Source organism: Myiozetetes cayanensis, unplaced genomic scaffold (assembly GCF_022539395.1).
Source record: "Myiozetetes cayanensis isolate MyiCay16 unplaced genomic scaffold, myiCay2020 scf21, whole genome shotgun sequence".
In the NCBI taxonomy this organism is placed as follows: Eukaryota; Metazoa; Chordata; class Aves; order Passeriformes; family Tyrannidae; genus Myiozetetes; species Myiozetetes cayanensis.
Window position 1 is genome coordinate 8,608,206 of NW_026087423.1, and position 13,636 is coordinate 8,621,841.

At 46.5% G+C, this 13,636-nt stretch overlaps 1 protein-coding gene across 1 annotated transcript in view; it reads left to right on the forward strand.

Annotated features, from left to right (window-relative positions):
• KDM2B (lysine demethylase 2B) overlaps positions 1-13,636 on the forward strand; it is a 108,810-nt gene that overhangs the window by 70,075 nt on the left and 25,099 nt on the right.

Consider the following 13,636-nt stretch of genomic DNA (forward strand, 5'->3'; position numbering starts at 1 on the left):
TTAGAAGATGTCTCATCGCTTCTATTTTTGCTTTCATTTTTCACTGAATTAGTTTTATAATCCATTATTTCTTTAGAAACGCTGAAAGGGTCGGTCAGCTTAAATCAGGCTTCAAACTGCAAATCTGTTGTTGTTTTCATTGCAGATACCTTTCAAATAATTACCAGGGGAAATAATTCTCCCGGTTCTCGCCTTCTGTGCTGGTGCACTTCTCATGGCTTTGCATCTGAGCCACACGCAGCCACGAGAATTTGCTGCTCTCACATGGGAAGTAGGAGACCATAAACATGCAACTGCCAGAGCAGAGCGGGGCAGGATGAGCACGTCATGTTCCTTCTTGGTTTCTTGTTGGGTTTTAGCTCAGCACATTTCAGATAACTTGTATCTTGTTCAAGACATGTTTACCATTTAGCCTGTAGTAAATCCCATGGGAACATGCTCCGTGTTTAAAACATTTATTTGCTTAGAAACAGCAGTGGAGAACCTTGAGAAACAGGTGTGGGATTCTCCACTGCACTGTTTTGATGGCTGCTGTTCATTCCTCAGTCAGCACATCCAGGCATGGAATAAAGCAAAATCTCTGTGACCAGAGGAAAGGTTCTTTTATAATAAAACCAGGAAACAACTGACTTGCTTTTGAGCTTGTGATGGAAGGGAGGATCTTGGTGCTTTGAGGCTTTTATAAGCTTTGGCATTTGCTAATGTTCTTGTTCACTTTATTTTGGAATCCTTGATAAATGCTTCATTTCTTCTATTTTATTTCTGTGTACTGGCAACATAACTGCAACTGTAAAAGATTTGTAATTTTTGTGACTTAAATCTTATCCCTCTTTGCAAAATCCCTCTTGCTGGCTGCAAGAGGGTTTTTTTTTTAACTTTCCTTTAGCCTTTCTGAAAGCAAAAGCTTTTAGAAGGCGTCATTTCCAGTGGTAAGACAATGATAAACACATCAGTTAATAACAAATGAGAGGAAAACTTTCACAGAAAGTCAGGCTTTGGGTTGAAGTTTGGAAGTAAAAAAAAAATTATACCAGAAGAAATCCTTTCACCATTCTCTTCACATTTGCCTTGCTTGGTCTGTGATCAGTTCGTGTTATGTCTTACATTTTAGTGGAAAGGTACCCGTGCAGATAGGGCTGGTGTTATCAAAGAGGAATTTGTTGTTGTGCTTCTGATTGGCAAATGTCCTTGTCATCTCCCATGTTGCAGCTATTTCCTTTCCTGGGAACAGAGGCCAAGTGAACAGGCTGGGAAAAGATGTCTTAGAGTTGAGCCTTTGAGTCCCAAATTAAAATCTGTGGGCAAGACAATGTAGGGGAGATTTGTCTAAAAGCAGTGTTAGTAGTTAAGCTTGGTTATTTCTCCTTTGTTCCCTGTAAGCCCTGATAATTAAATAGAAGATTTTACAGAGAAGAAAAACCCATAGGGAGGGGGAAACTCCCTTGAAAAGTGGATTGTAGCTGGTGGAGCAAGTCTCCATGGCCAGAAGATTCCACAAGCGCAAGGCAGGGGACTAAAACCTACCAGTAATTTTGCTTTCTGCAGTCTTTTGTAGTTTATAGGAGAAATGGCAGATACTTCCCAGTGCCTTCCCTGAGATCCTTGTGTTCAAAGAGGGCAGGAGATCCAACACAGCACAGTACCAGCTCCTGGGGGGCTTCCAGGGGAGAGGGGGATTGTCTGATTCCAGGATAGAGAAAAAGAAGGGAATTGAAATCCAGAAAGAAGAGGCAATAAAGGGAAAACATGGTTCTTGCTTTCGCCCAAGAGAAGGCTCCAGAAGAGATTTAGAAAGATAAGAGCAGCAGATGGAGAAGGAAGAATAAAGCCAGCATTAAATGCCAAAACATTTCAAAGAAAATGGAAATGACTGTAAAGAAAGGAGGGGAAGAGACTAGAAATGGTGAGAGAGCAGGATTAGGAGAGAGACAAGTACTGAGAAAAGCAGAGGGAGAGAACTCTGACTGAAGCCAGAGATCCCTGGAACAGGGACAGGGAGTGACTGTGTGAATAACCCAAGTTGTGGAAGGGTGAGCTTAGTTATGTTGACTTGCTTTTGAAAGGACGTGCCTTTGATAATCTGAATGATTTTTGAAGCAGCAAATAATATTTCCCTTTAAAACTGAGTTACAGTTTCCTTAACGTGTGATGTGCCAGCAGCAGGCACAGCTCTGGGCTAGAGAACAGCTGCTTGAAGCCTGGGACATGCTGGGGTTTAGGGAAGAAATGTGTCCATTCCCCTCAAACCCCACTGCACAGAGGAGAAGGTGTGATGGGCAGGACATTTAACTCGGGTCAGGGAAGGCCCATCCGTGTGTGCGGCCCCTCCGTGCTGTGTCACTCCTGCCCGCCTTTTCCAAAGGCATTTGGGGCTGTCAGTTATCCTGCAGTGCCCTGACAAAGGAAATCACACCCTGGGAAAAGAAACAGAAGTAATAATCAGCCATGGTGTGGTGAGGAGATGAAATAAGTGGGTGACATTTGATGATGGTTGTGGTTAGTGCACAAAATGGGAGGCCGGGGTCTGCGTCTGCTCCCAGCTCTGCTGCAGCACCTGGTGTCGCAGGAGGTGAATGGCACGTTGCTGCTCCCTGAGCTCTTCCAGATGGAGATGGGGCTTCCCATCTGGGGGGCTGGAAGGTGAAATTAATGTTTGCAAAGACCTGTGGCATCTTCCGCGCGAAGTTTTTTAGTAAAGTGCGTGAACCATTATTATTTTATGGTAATAGAGATGTGGTGTGTGATTCATAGGCACCTCTTCAGATCATATTTACTCATCTTTATGGAGCTATTTTGAGCCGTTTGTGCTTCTAATGTATTGATAATTATTTACCATAATAATTACATTCCTTTAGGCACCTCAGGGATTTTTTTCCCCTTTTTAAAAATCTCTTTCAGAAGAAGCAAGAATCTGCCTTTTTCTTTTAGCTATAGAGTAAGAGAAAACAGTGCCAGGGATCTTAGGGTATGTTCAACGGTCCTAATCTAGGCCTGTTCAAGGAATCAGGAATGTGGGACCGAGTGGATATTTGAAACCTGCCTGTCCTGCTGGCTGAGTGACAGTTTCTGTACCTTCAGACTGGACAGCAGACTTGATGTTCCCAGCGATTCCCAGCTGGCTGCCAGCACGGATGCAGCTGTGGATCCCACTCCTGAGCTGGGGGCCGTGCAGCAGTGGATGTCCCCTCTTGGTGCAGGGCTCAGTGTTACCAGGGGGAGTTACAATCACTAAGGTTGGCAAAGACCTGCGGGATCACGTCCAGGCTTTGACCGAATCCTGCCATGTGATGGTTGTCCACTGTCCGACGGGAAGGGCTCCGTAGGGTGTGATGCCTTGAAATGCTGGGTTCTTAAGCAACCAAAGAGGAGTAAGAAAACATCCTAACTAACTTCTCCCCCATCCCTGGGACATGAACTTTTGGATGGTGTGAACAGAGGGCAGGGCCTAAACCTGATCTTCCACTGTGGCGACTCATGGCCGATGGATCAGCGCTGTGGGAAGCTGGCGACCGCCAAGCCCAATCTTGAAGCCCACTCTCAGGAGTTGCCAGTGTTCCAGAGTTCCCATTTTTCTGCCCAGGGATTAGGCATAGCATTTCATTTAAGTAACTCAGGGTATGGCCCGAGCAGAAACTGCATTTTTCAACCCATTTCCTATTTCTGGAGGACAACAGTCAACTCCAGCAGCGTGTAATTACACTCTGTGGCAGTGCCTTCTGTTTTTATTGTGATAAAGATCTTAAGTTGTCTATGAAGAGCAGCTATAAAGAACTAAAATATGTTTGGACTCTCTTGTTCTGTGAAGAGTTAGAAATGCAGACTGTGAGCTGGATTCTCATCTTTCTTACCTGGCACAAACCTAAAGCCACTGCATTTGTAATGATAGTGAGTGTCCAAACATATATAGGTCTGGCTGTGAGCAGGAGATGGAGCTGTAATTTTCAGTAGCTGGTAGAAAGTGCTGTAATAGGGGGCTTTTTCTCTGATGCCTGTTCATACCATTTCTCTGTGTAATTTTTTTACCTGTTGATTTTAAGAGAAGAGACTTAAGAGACATAATAAGGAAATGGTAATATTCTTATTTAAAGGAGTACTATTAATTAGTAAAGACCACAAACTGAAATTTTAATTGGATTATGGTTTTTTTTAAACACAACCTTCCTTGTAATTGGCAACGTAAATAACATTTATAGCTCTGTATCAGGGCATGAAGACTAGGCAGAAAAAGTGATAATTGGGGGAAAATAAAAATAAAAAAAAAGACATTCCTCAGGCTGAGTGTTTTGCTGTTGTGCTTTTGAGTTGGGGAGTGGTCACTGAAAGGAACCTTCTGGGGTGGCAGCATGTGATTCCAGTCATTAGTGAGTTCTGTCCCACAGCACTTTAGTTTTCACCCCTTTATTTTTGCTAGAAGTCTTTTTGTGGAGTTCTACAGATACATCCATGGATCTGAAAAGGAAGGATAACCCATAAGAATAATCTGTGAGGGGCAGAGCAAGAGCCTGGTCACTGTGGCTGAGGAAAGTTGTGCCCCATCAGCCCCCAGTCCCTGTAGCACAAAGCCCAGTTTTGCTGGTGCTCACTCACAGCAATTTCAAGAGGTGTGGGAACAAAGCAAAATACAGAGCTCTTCCCTTTGCTTATCTTCCCGTTAAGCTGGAAGATTGTATCTTCATCTTTTCTGCTTAGTGTCCCCTGGTAGAATTTTTTTTCCCTCTGCGAATTTACCTAATAATTTGTGGAACCTGTTGATCTTTTTGATCTGCACAGCATCCTGTGGCAGCGTCCCCCGCGGTTTAATAAAGCTCTGTGTAGATAAGTACTTCCTTATGTTGTTTCAGATGTGTCCTTTAATATCATAAATACACTTCATGCCCTCTGTATCGTGCGTTTTGAGAAATTTGAATGAGGTCTCTGTTCATCTCCGTGCTGTCAAGGATTTTTTATGTCCCTGTTACAGTGTCTCAGCATTTTTTTTCCTCACTCCCAAGGTGAAAACCCCAAGTAAGTTCAATCTTTCCTGGTACACAAACCATATCATTTGTTGGAGCGTTTTTCTCCCTCTATTCTAGTTCCATTACAGGTAGTTTTGAGGTGAGGGTGAATCTGGGATTCCACAACCACACATAGCACTCAGGATGTGATGTTTAAGAGCAGAGACCAGAAGGACATGCGTGGCTCAGCCTGGCACAGTGAAGTTGGAGGGGGAGATGATTGTTGTGTGAGTACTTCAGGGAGTGTAAACATCGGGGCAGGAAAAGAGTTATTTAAGCTAATGGACAATGTTGGCATGGGAAGAAGGGAACATAAACATACCATAAATAGGTTTAGGCTGGAAATAAGGTTTCTGATCATTGTTCAGAGTCTGAACCAAGCAGCACACAAGGAAACCAGCAGACAGCTGTGGCGAAAAGGGTGGCAGATTGTTAGAAATAACTTGTGTTTTAAATAATAAAAGGCAGTTGGATTAGCCACCATCTCCAGATACGGAGCCCATGGGTATCCTTGTTCACTTTCATTTGCTGCCATTTTCCAGCAAGGAACCTTTTTCCCTTTTCATGGTATTTCACATTAAAAATGCTGGGAAGAGAAGTTTTACCAGTTTTTGATAACAGAGCTCCTTTATGTCTCCAATTTTATGCAACATTATGCATCAGATCAAACTTAAGAAATAGTAAGTAAATGGACTAAAAATCAGTGGACACAATAAATCTGATTGTGTGCAGAAATTAGGGGGGGAAAGCATAGAACGCAGTATTTGGATTAACTTGAAACCAATGTGATTTTTCCGAAGTGTTGAGCCTCGTTTTGCATCAGATTTGCCTTCAATTCAGGGGGAGAGGTGCGAGGTGGACAAAGAACATTCCTGAAAACCTTTGAATAAGTACTTCCAGTTTTTACTTGCTTGCTTACTAAGAATTCCTGCCATAGCTATCGCTGGGCCAGCTCCACCCAGAGAGGCAGGAGCAGTGAGGGACTCGTTACGGCAATTAGTGTTTTAACCAGAGCAGTGTCTGAAACAGATCTGAGCACGTAGAAATGGCACAACATCAAACCAGCATCAGCTTCAGGAGCCTGCCCAGGGGCTACCACCAGGAAAGCAACATTCCTTACAGCAGCAGTGGGAAAACTCTGCCAGATTCCCTAGGACAGACCAGTCCTTGGAGATCTGCTCAGGGTACTTCCTGTGGGAATACAAATGTATTAGAAAGCAAATACTGGCAATTAAAAACAAGCACTTGAGATTTAAAGTAAAAATGGAGTCTAGCTGGTGCTGAAAAAATATCTGGGAAGGATAAAAAAAGATATAGGTAGATAGAGAGCAAAACAATTCTGTGTAAATTGTTGTAGGATGCATTTTTCTGGTTGAGATTCAAATAAGTTTTCCATCAGTCATTCCAAGTGGGGCAGGAGCAAAAAGGGGATTTAAACTGTCACATTTCATTCTTGCCAGGCACCAGCTTAAAGGTGTTTGATGTGATCTCACACAGCACAGCCTGAACTCTGCTTGGTGTCAACAACAATTTTAAATGCCAGTAGTCTGTAAGGAGATTTGCATATACAAATATGTGTGTATTGTGAATCCTTTTTGTTGATAAAAAGTCCTGATTATAAAGTTCATAATCAACTGCAAATCAGACATTTCTTGGTAGTTATCAGATGCTAATAATTATTTTTCTCCCAGAAAATAACTTAAGTACAAAAGAAAATGAGGATTTAAATCAATTTAAATTTGTTTTTCTCTTTACTGATTTAAATTGTGATTGGAATCGGTGATTTAAATAATTTTGAATAATTTGTGTTCTTTTACACTGTAGGATAGTAGATGCCATGTGGTAGGAGAGAGCTGAAATGTATTCAGAAAGATACCCCAGTTCTGGCTCCTGACAAGTCTATTAAGAAACAAAACCACACAGCTGAGGTTCGGGGGATATTTTTTGTAGGGGACTTCCCACAGTAACTCTGTGCCTGTGAAACCAAGGCCTTTCCCTGCTGACTACACTTGGGAGCAGGAAGAAAACCTGATGCACCAGAGCCCAAGACGACTCGGGGCGCTGTGCAGAGGAGGGGAAGCTGTTGAAGCCACTGGGAGTTCCTGTCAAGCGTCTGCTTTCCTGGGGCAGCGCTGCCGAGGAGAGCAGCTCCTTGCCTGACCTGTTTATTTTTCTGAGCGCTGTTTCAGTCTCTCACAAACATTAGTCCTCCAGACAAATTCGTTCTGTGGTAATTCCTGCAGACCCGAGGAGTTTCAGGCTTTGCTGGATGGGTATCACATATAACGTGCCCGGGGGGGCTGGAACTACAGTCTAGAAGGTCCCTTCCAACCCAGCCCATTCTGTGATTCTACGAAAGAGCTTCTGCCTATTACCTCAGTATTTTTCTAAAAGCTTTGCCTGGTGACTTGACAGATTATTTCTCACCTCAAGAGGCAGTACTTGAAATATTGTGTCCCTTCAGGGAGTAATTATAAATAGCAAGGACTTGAATGAGCACCTTCTTAATCTTCCATCTTTGACTTAATATTTTCACTTCTTATCAGCTCTCAGCCACTTGCTTTGAAATCTGACCAATGCCTTTATGTGATTAATACATCAAACAGGTAAATTAGAGCCATTTTGACTCTGAGTAGAAATCTAAATGGATTGGAAAAAAAATGAGCAGACATCTCTGTTTTCCAACTGTTGTGCTCCAAGTATCACACGACAAGATTTATGTTTTCTTCCCCACTGTCATTCTTCTTCCATAGGCACGAATATTCAGTTACACAAATTTTTCCCAACTACGTTTTGACTGCCATTTTTCAAGACAGCAGCTTTCTCTTTATTTCATGACAGCGAAAGTGCTGATGAGAACTACCGGAGTCTTAAGACCTTTGTCATAGATAATGGATGTGAAATGAGTTGACAGATCTCAAGTTTTATCCCCAGGAGCTTGCCTGCCCTGGCCAACAAAACCAGACAAAACACCAAGGTTTGAACCTGGCTTAAGAATTCCAGCATCCTTGTGTTGTCCCCCACCCCAACATGAAAACCATCCGAGCTCTGAGTTACGTATCCAAAACTTAATCGTTTTGTTTCTGGATCGAAGCACATTGGCAGAGCGGCAGGGAAGGCGTTTGTCATCCCACAGTATGTGCCGTGCAATTATGGACATTAATCCTGTGTGCACTTTTCAGAACAAAATTGAATTGTATGTTCTGTCCCCGAGAAGATGGTTTCCTTTAGTTCCACAGCACACTGAAATTAAACTCTGCTGAGAATATAAATGAGGGCTTGTTTCAACTTCACGACTTTCCTGCAAGCACTGGACCAGATAGAAGAGGGACAGGAGTGCTCTCCTTTTCAAAAACAACAAATAAAACAAAATATATGGATAAATTCCAATAAAATCAAAGCAGCTGTGAGTCTTAGCCTAGTGTGGTTTGGTTGTTAGTCCTGGATGTTTCCCTACAAATCCAAGTCAAGTTCGCAGGTGACAGCAGTGAGCCCTCACGAGGCAAACTGCACTTCAGCTTTTCCTTTGCTCACCCTCTGTTTGGGTTTGGTCTCTGGATTTTCAGGCTGCTGCCCACACATTGGACACAACTGACTCTCCCAGCGTTCTGTGCCGTGTGCCAGAGCACTCTGAGCCACTGGCAGCAAAGCAGGTTACGTATTCCGGTTAATCCACTCTCTCAGCCACATCTATTTGCATGTTCCTCCAGAGCACAGCAGTCACTGCTCTTATCTTCTTAGGAACCTCCTTCACTGGTTCTTGCATTTACTGACAGAGCGTGGCTCTTGGAGACACAAGCTGGGCTGTGGAAACACTCTGTGCCATAATACGGTTCTGTGGGAGAAGGAAGCATGGCAGAATTTCCCTAATTTCCCGGTGGATCGTCTCAGTCATGCCACGGCTCTTCCTGCAGAGAAGAACCTGTCTTGTGTGGTAGATGGAGTCCATGTTTCACCCTTCTGCAGTCTTATTACTTTTTGAAGACTACAGGGTGTTGGGGTTTGGAGGGGGTTGTTTTGTTTTTAAGGTATATGGGAGGTGGAGTGGGTGTGTTACTCACCTGTTTTGGGTGCTGCTCCTCTACTGCCCTGGAGTAACCCATGGCTGTCATCCTTCAGGAGGAGGCTGCACAACCCTCACTGCCTTTGCTGCTCCTGGATACTGGTTAAGGAAAGCATGAGCTGGAGGCATGGCATGGAGGGAGCAATCAATATTATTTCATCTTGAGTTGCTTTATTTGATCTGAGGTTGATCAATCAGACCGTTTATTGATGAGAATGTGATGGATACTCAGTGCATCTGATGACAACTCTTATGTCATAGTTCAGATAAAGTAGACAGCAGGAAGTGGTAAGATCATGGATATTTAGGTTGTCAGATTGTCACTGCTAGTGTTGAGAATACAACTGAAATATTGGCTAGAACTCTTGAGAAGAGTGTCATGAAATTTGCCCAGGCCCAACAGTTAAGATCATATTTCATGTGAATGGACACTTACACCAAAACAATGAACCTTAGAAAGCTACTGGGTAACTCTCTTATTCTGATACAGGTCAATAATCGTGATTCATAAACATCACAGTGGGTTTCCCTTTCAAAAACATGTGTGCTGGCCTGCAGAAAGCTGCAGCAGCTCAAATCACAAGATCTTTTTTCAAGGACCTGCATATAAACCAGTTTGAGGTTGGTTGTCTGACTGTTTCCACGTAAATATTTTTTTCTAATACCAGCTAAATATAATATTCCGTAAAGGTGCACAAAAAGTTTCAAGGGAAGGTGAAATCAAAGGTGTGTTTGTGCCACATAAAAAACTTTTATTTCACTTCATAGTGTGAATCATAAACTCCAGTGTGTAATATGAAAACAGATCCTGTTTAGCACTGGAAGCAGCAGCTGAAGTCTGTTGGTACAGGAGATGCTCAGGAGTGAGTGAGTACAGCACAGGGGTTGTAGTCGTCCTCCCCCATCTTGGTTTTACTACTTAAGGATATTTGCATGAGAATAAAATCTGGTTCTTTGGCACTCATCTGCTCCTGCTGTTTATTCTTCGCTTGAGGTTATTGTCTCAGTTTGTGACAACATAATTGGTTTCTGTGGAGAAGATTATGATATTGATGAGACTTATATATGACTTCAGGTGAGGTGCAATCAAAGCAACAGTTCAAAATAGAAGGTACTGTCTGTTTTCATGCAGTTTTCACTACGGCTCATTCAGCAGGGTAATTAAGGATGTTATTTATTACTGAACTGCATCACGCAAAGCTGAAGTATGGACACAGTTCTGCTACTACAGGCAGGACTGGGGGCACTGCTGCTTATTTTGTGTTCAGAGCTGTTGTAAACTCCACCAGGCTGGGCACCTAGACGCTGTTCACACAAGGGTTGCTCACTATTTGTTGTAATTTAGTGTTCTCTAGTGTAGACAAGCTGAAAGAATTGAGCTGGAAAATGCTCTCTTAATAGTTCTCTCTGCGTATTAAATATTCCTTTGAATGGTTAGCTGCTCTTATACAGGATGAGGTTTTTTGAGAGCAATTATAATCAGAAAAGTTTATTCTATTGTGTTGTTTCCCCCACACTGATTCCCAATTTGCTATTTTATATCATATCCTCTCCCATTTTTTTTAAACACCATCTCAGCAAAGTTTACCTAGCGTTCGGAAATCATTCCAGGATATTCTTGGCGTGTGCGTGTCTTCCCTCCTAACGCAGGCTTTGTAATTAGAGCTCATTTGTCACTTGTGGTGCTGCTGCAAGTGGCAGCCTGGACACGCAGGGCTGGCTGTGGGGCGAGGGCTGGGGTGGGATACACCTGGGGAGCTGCTGCAGCCCAGAGAGGCCAGTGCAAACATCAGGAGTGCTGGGACGCGCCGCAGATGAGAGGAGTAGGATGATCTCTGTCATGATTTAATTTGCTGTGAATGGCATTTCACTGTGGTGTGACTGCTGGATTGTCCTTGGGGGATGTCACAAGTTATTTTTTTCTCCTGTCTGGATTACGGAGCCAAAAGGCCGGAGGGACAAACAAGTGTGAGCCAGGTTACACATGGAACTGGGCTAGTGGAGACTTGGTCTGCCCACGGGCAGGTGTGGGACCAGGCGTCTTCCTTCCGGATGTCACCTGTTCTCCTGCCGCTGCTGGAGGCCAAGTGTATCACGGCTGTAGTCGTGTCAGCTATCCTTGCTTCGCAGTTAAAAGCTCTCCTTTGTAGGCCTGTCATGGGACATGCATCCCCCCCTTCTTCTCTCCTCCAGAAAACATTGGATTCTGATGTTACCTTGTGATTCTGAAAGCCAAGGCCTTAGGCACATGCCTTTCGTGCCTCAGCTTTCGTCTGCTCCCGCTCCCGGTTGTGTACGAACACAATGAGGGGAGAGAGAAACCTGAGGAGACAGGCTGAGCACACCCCATCGCCTTCTGGGGAGCCCCACTGTGTGCTGCAAGGAAATGCTTCGCTCCTGGCGTGGTGGATGAGCAGGATGGGGGGAATACCATCACCTACCCATCATCTGAGTTGGGAAGAGGACAGGAGTACAAACAAGGAATGGATATTTACTATGTTAAAAATAAGGAAGGGGCATAATCAGCCGATTCACGTGGCTTTATCAGCAGTCGCCTGTAAATACGTTTGAAGTTTGACTGTATTTTGTTACTTAAACTTGAATGACCAGTCTCAGTGTGTGGATCCTGGTGTCACAAGGGCTGTGTTGCTGTTTGCTCCCGTGCCAGTTCCTGCCTGTTGCTGGCTCTTCTCCTGAACTACCTGGACTGTTTATGCCATGTAGTAATTCGGACCAGGGAACTGAGCTGAAACTAGTTTGGCAAAAATCCTGATGCAAGGACCATTAGATGTGCTTCTTTATGGCTTCTTGGTTGCTCAGCACATGCAAATATTTAATCTCATGTTTAATTCTGTGTTGTGGGCGTAGGAGCCGGAGGCAAAATCCTAACAACTTGAGTGGAATCGGGATTTCCCCTGAAAGCAGGCCCATAAATCCAATGGGAAATTTAGTTCTCCAGCACTCAAATTCAGGCCTGTGACCCTCAGCTGCAGGCTCTGGAGGGCAAAGGCAGTGTCCCTGGGACACTGGCAGGACCCTTGGGACAAAAGGCAGGACCCTGGGACCTTTGGATCCAGAACGGGTCCCCGACTGACCGATGTGTAACATGTCACACTGCGGGGAGGGCATTTAATTTTAAAGCCCCAGCAGCGGGTCAGGATGATCGGAGCGGGGCTGGAAATGGTTCCTTGGGAGCAAGCAGAAGAAGGGGTGGGTGCCCGCACGGGGAGCAGCGCGAGGCCAGCAGCACAAGCCGGGTCCCCTCGTATCCCATCTCATCCCAGCGCAGGTTCTGCCGCTCGCAATCCCGAAGTTTGCTCGGTGCCTTCCTCCTCCCGAGGGATGGAGGCTCCCTGCTCCCGGCCCGGCCCGAGCGGCGGGCGAGGAGCCGCAGGTATCGCGGTGCAGGGTGTGTTGTGTGTGTGTGTGTGTGTGTGTGTGTGTGTGTCTGTGCGCGTCTCCTTTGTCTGAGCAGCCCGAGCAGCGCCGAGCGCCCCGCGGGCGGCCGCGCATCCTCCCCGCCCAGCGCCGCTCGGCACGGCCGCGCCCGGCCCGCCCCGCCGGCCCCGCCGCGGCGCGGGGCCCGTTCCCGCGGGGTGATCGCCGGCGGAACCCCCGCCCCCGGTGTGCGGGGCTCGGCCGCGGTGCCCCGGCCGCGCCGTGCCCGCTGTCCCCGCAGGCCGGCGGTGTGGAAGCGGCCCGCGATTGGCCGTGCCGGCAGGGCCAGCCCCTTCCTGGCTGCCTGGCATGAATATGCACGGCCCCCTTCCTCCTCCTCCTCCTCCTCCTCCTGCATGTGTGTGTGTGTGTGCGGGGAGCGGGGCTCCGCCAGCAGCGCCGCTCCAGCCATGTCAGCTCGGCTCCGCCTGGGCCCACCATGAGCCATGGCCATGTCTGCGAGCGCCGACGAGGAGGACTTCGAGTCGGAGCCGGAGCCCGAGCCGGGGCCGGGGCCCGAGCTGGGGCCGGAGCAGGTCCGGGGCGGGCGGCGAAGTTTGCAGCGGGAAGGGAGGGGAGGAGGCCGGGCCGGGCAGCGCCGCGCCGGCCGCGGGGACGGGAACAATGTGGGGTCGGGAGCGGCCCCGAGGCAGCGCCGCCCGCCCGGGGACCGCGCCGGGCGGGGCCGCGGAGCCTCCGCGGGGCCGGCCCGGGGCGCTCGGCCTCGCCCGCCGCGGGCGCCCCGGGCACCGCGAGTTCGGCACCTCCCAGGGCCCCCAGCGCGCCGGGAGCGGGGCGTTTGTGCCTCTCGGAGGCTGCCCTGTCCTCGGCAGAATTGGTTGGGTTTTTTTCCTTTTTTTTTTTTTTTTTTTTTTTTCTATTAAGATTCCTCAAATAGCTGAGAGGGCTGCGGGACTTGGGGAGAGAGTCTTGATGCTGAGCCTGGTTACCTTGTCTTGGTTTGATTTATAGCTAAAGCCTCCTTTCCATTCCCAGGGACGAGGGATGTAGAATAAAGAGAAGGATGTGTGCCGAAATGAAAAGAGAACTTTTATTAATACTTGCAGGGTTTATTCTCTGAAGGCTTTTTTTTTCCCTGTGGGGGAAGAGAATAAACTTTTCGAATTTATGAAGTAATCCG